This window comes from Microcaecilia unicolor, chromosome 1, assembly GCF_901765095.1.
Source record: "Microcaecilia unicolor chromosome 1, aMicUni1.1, whole genome shotgun sequence".
Classification (NCBI taxonomy): Eukaryota; Metazoa; Chordata; class Amphibia; order Gymnophiona; family Siphonopidae; genus Microcaecilia; species Microcaecilia unicolor.
This window is the reverse complement of record NC_044031.1, coordinates 190,939,472-190,943,793: the sequence shown is the minus strand read 5'-3', so window position 1 is coordinate 190,943,793 and position 4,322 is coordinate 190,939,472.

Below are 4,322 nucleotides of genomic sequence, written 5' to 3'. Positions count from 1 at the left end.
AACAGACAAGGAGGGATGTGCTGCTTCTTGTGTGAGAATCCACATTCACCTAAATTTCTTTCTGCAGACAGTTCAAAAGGGGAGAAAAAGTGACTGAAGAGCTGCAACCCCCCCCCCCCCCCCTCCATTTTCTGTCTGTAGGATCAGAGCCTGGCAATGTGAATCAGGGGCAGATAGCCCCACACAACAGAGAAAACACTCCAGACCCACATATTTTATGCTGTTTGCAATTTGGCTGCTTTAAAAAAGGTAAAGTGGTAGTTAACATCACACTGTAGCCTGTCCCTCCTCACCAAATGTGTACACCGCCCCCTCCCCACCAGTACACCTGACAAACAGTGGCATAGCCAGACTGCCAATTTTGGGTGGGCCTGAACCCAAAGTGGGTGGGCACAAAATTTTCTCTCTACCTCCCCCCCCCCCCCCCTCCCCAGCAAAATTTAGTCACACTCAGATGCATTTGTCACACAGGGTAAAGTGCTGCTTTTCAGTGCATCCGATTTCAGACAATTTACTAATCCTTTTCAGTGAGCTTTCAGAGGCCAAAACCTCCTGCCTCAGGTCAGTATAATGCTGTTACGGTATCCTCTCCTGACCTAAGGAAGGAAGTATTGGTCTCTGAAACTTTATTAACACCATATTACTTTATCCTAAATTAAAAATAAAATTATTTTCTTTACCTTTGTTGTATGGCCATTTACTTTGTCTCATTGTGTCTCTAGATTCTGCTTTCTTTCGTTTAACTCTTCTGCCAGGGTTTCCTGGCCATTTGTCATTTTTCTCTCCTTTTTCTTTGCTTTCTTCAATATTTTTCTGCCTCTCTCTGTGTCCAGATTTAATTCATTCTTACTATCCATTCTTTAATTTCCTTCATCTACTTATGGCTTTTCATATTTTTCTCACCCTTGTTCTCCCCATGCCCCTTCCTCTTATTCTCCAGTCTTTCACTACTCCCCTTTTCCATGCAGCAGCTCTCCTCTTTCTCTCCCCATCCTTCCAGCGTCTCCCCTCTCTCTCCCCATCCTTCCAATAGTCTCATCTCTTTCTTTCAGCATCCTTCCATCCAGTGTCATCTCTTTCTCCCTACCCTTCCATCCAGCGTCTTCCCTCTTTCTCTCCCCATCCTTCCACCCATCTACCCTCTCTCCTGATCCTTCCATCTAATGTCTCTCTCCCTCCTTCTAACCAGTGTCTATCTCTCTACCCTTTTCTGTTCAGTTTCCCTTCTCTCTCCACATCCTTCCAGTCTCTCCCCTTTCTCTCTGCATCCTTTCATCCATCTCCCCTCTTTCTCTCCCCATCCTTCCATCCATCCAGTGTCTCTCTCCCCATCCTTCCGTTTTCCCTCTTTCTCTGCCATCCTTTAAAAAGATTTTAAATGCTCCCAGGTTTCGACCTAATTCATGTTTAATGTGGGATATAAATGTCATAAATAAGTAAATAAATAAATAGACATTCTGAATGTTGAGCACCTGATTCTCATAACATGATGTCTGTTTTAGTGGCCCTTTACCAGGAGAAAAAAAAATCTCTGCACGAATATAATAACCTGCCCCTCCAAATGACACACTGATTAAGATTTATAACAAACTACTTCCTCTGTGTACATCCGTATGCTGCACAAGCTGGAATGTTTGAAAATATAAATGAGATTAAAAATAAAAATGCTACCAACAATAAAGAAGAACAACGTGGGATGAAGCAGCTATTGGTTTGCTTTGTGTTGAGCGAATGCAGAACGACCCTTGCACGAGGAAGGGGAAACACAGATTAACCTAAGTGGCTTCAACTATTGACCTCACTTCATCTCCTGTTCTCAATGAATCCTCTTAGCCGGTAGGTGAGCTTAACGACGAGAAAAAATGTTTAAAAAAAGCATGGCAACGTAGGCAGCCTCAAAGCCAGGGCCGTGCCAAAGCGGTAAGCGAGGTAAGCGTGGCAGGGGGGCGCCGTCCTCTGGGGGGCGCCCCGCCGCGCCATGCTTGCCTCGCCCTCCCGCTCCCATGTCCCAACTGCCCGCCCTCTTCTCCCCCCAACAAAATCTCTTTTAAATTTACCTCCGTCCGGCTGGCAGGGCAGCGAACGGCGCAGCGTCAGTGAAGGAGGCGGCGCTCTCGACGTCTCTACTGGTCTTCCCTTCGCTCAATGTCCCGCCTTCTTCTGACCTTCCATGTTCGGCGTGTATTTTTCTGGGTTCTTGTACAATTTTACATGTTTTAGCTTAACAGCGGTCATGAGTGCCTTGAGATTCCCCGCAAAACACAAGCTATTACCCCCATTGTTTAGATCTACTAAATGTCTTCTTTTTTTTCCCGATAATGTGGCTATTGAGAACACTTTGTAAAGACCTGTTACAACCCCCCCCCCCCCACCACTACTTTTGTTTCTGATAACCATCTCAATGAGATGCATATTCTTATTAATGTGAATTTCTCTGAAACTGTAGGAAATTCTTGTTATGCCTCGGGCCCTCCTGCTCTGTGATTGCTAGAATACAAGGAATTATATAAACTGCTGGGCAAAAATCTTATTTGTAAGCAATCCTCGGGCGATGTTCTACTATTTATGATACCTAAAGCTTGTTGGATACCTTGTCATATGGCATTTTGAACATCATTGAATGATCTTGTTATGTCTATATTAACAAAATGGAATTGATCTGAGTAACGTGTGCCATTAAACCTGGGTGAGGTTCTAGTTCATGTGTTCACAAACTCTATATAGCTCATTGGTTCAGGGTCCACTATAACATTTCCAGACATATTGTCTATAACAGAATCACTTACAGTTTCAGAATCATTACCAGCCTCATACTCACTACCGATGGTGTCCACGTCCAAAGATCCGCTCTCTGCACTGATATCACAGTGCACCCTGTTTCTCCCTCTTTGTTTAGGAGGGCTATTCAAGCGTTTTCCTCTTTTCTCAGTTGTGCTCCTCAGTCATTTTTACAAATAGTTGGATTTATTTCTAGGTTTAATGTACCAGTTTGGCAGCGTCAATTGCCCGTGATTGGATTGCAGCAAATGTCCAGCTGATGATATTTCACCAATTGGCTCATTTCTTGATCTGAGGGATAAAAAAAATCATGAAACTTACAAACAACCAATCTTTTACTCACAGGTTCCTGTTGCTGAAGACCATCAAGATGGATGTCAACACTGTAATGGATGGATGTCACATGACTGCAGCTACATATGTCATTTTGTAAGACTCTCCACGGCTTCCGAAATTTCTTTAAAGGTAGGGTGCTCAGCTGGTTGGAGGGAGCTGAGGAGGGTAGGCACTGGGTTGGGGGGGGGTGTCATCGTGCTGTACCCGGGGGGGGGGGGAGCTGGCAGGGAGCACCCCCCCCAAGCTGACACCCAGGGCGGACTGCCTCTGCCGCCCCCCCCTTGCTACGCCACTGTTGTGTTCTGTCCTGTTTTCTTAATGCTATGGTTGGGATTGGTGCATGACTGCAGTGGATGCCCAGTTGTTGATGTTTCTTGATCTGCGGGATAAAAAAGCAGAACATTATGAAAACTAATGAACACACGGCCTATCATTTGCAGGTACTCACTGCAGGGAGGGTGGGGAGGGTTCATCAAGATGGCCACCAACACAGCACATTGCAGATGCCACGTGGCCACATCTACCTGTTCCATTTTGTAAGATTACCAAACGCCATGCGGAAACAGTTACAAACACCAGTTTATGAGACTCTGCAGCTATCGGCATGTAATGTCAAATTAGAATCAAGCATAATGCAACAAAAATTGTTCTTTGCAAAACTTAAATGCTTACTATCTTGCTGTAGTAAACCTTCTAGCTATGTGAGACATTTCTTTGAGCAGTACGTTTGGCGTTGCAGGGAGCTCTTCCCCTGACGAAGCCCTAGGTGGCGAAAGGGACCGTTGGGGAGCCCCTGGTTGGAGCAGCAACAAGCTAAGTAGCTGTGGTGTTTGATATTTGTCAAAGACGTCTGTGATAGTTAGCACCGTCACAGAGTAGCAGCACACAAACGAATATTGAGGGAGGAGGTTGGTAGAGGACCAGTGATTATATGATTATGGCCACATGAATATCGTTTTATTGATTAAAAAGGTGGCACTGGTCTGAGGTCCTCTCCTCCTCTGTTTCTCATTTATTGTTTCACAATTGCTATTTAACACCCACTGTTTGCAAGTTGTTATAAAATATATAATGCACATATACTATGAAGGGTTATCCACACCAGATGCAGAAAAAGCTATCTTAAATTTTCTATGTGCTGTGACTTCCACATTATGTAGCACATTTTCTAAAATTGCTACTTATTTGTATATGCCAGTTTGCCCATG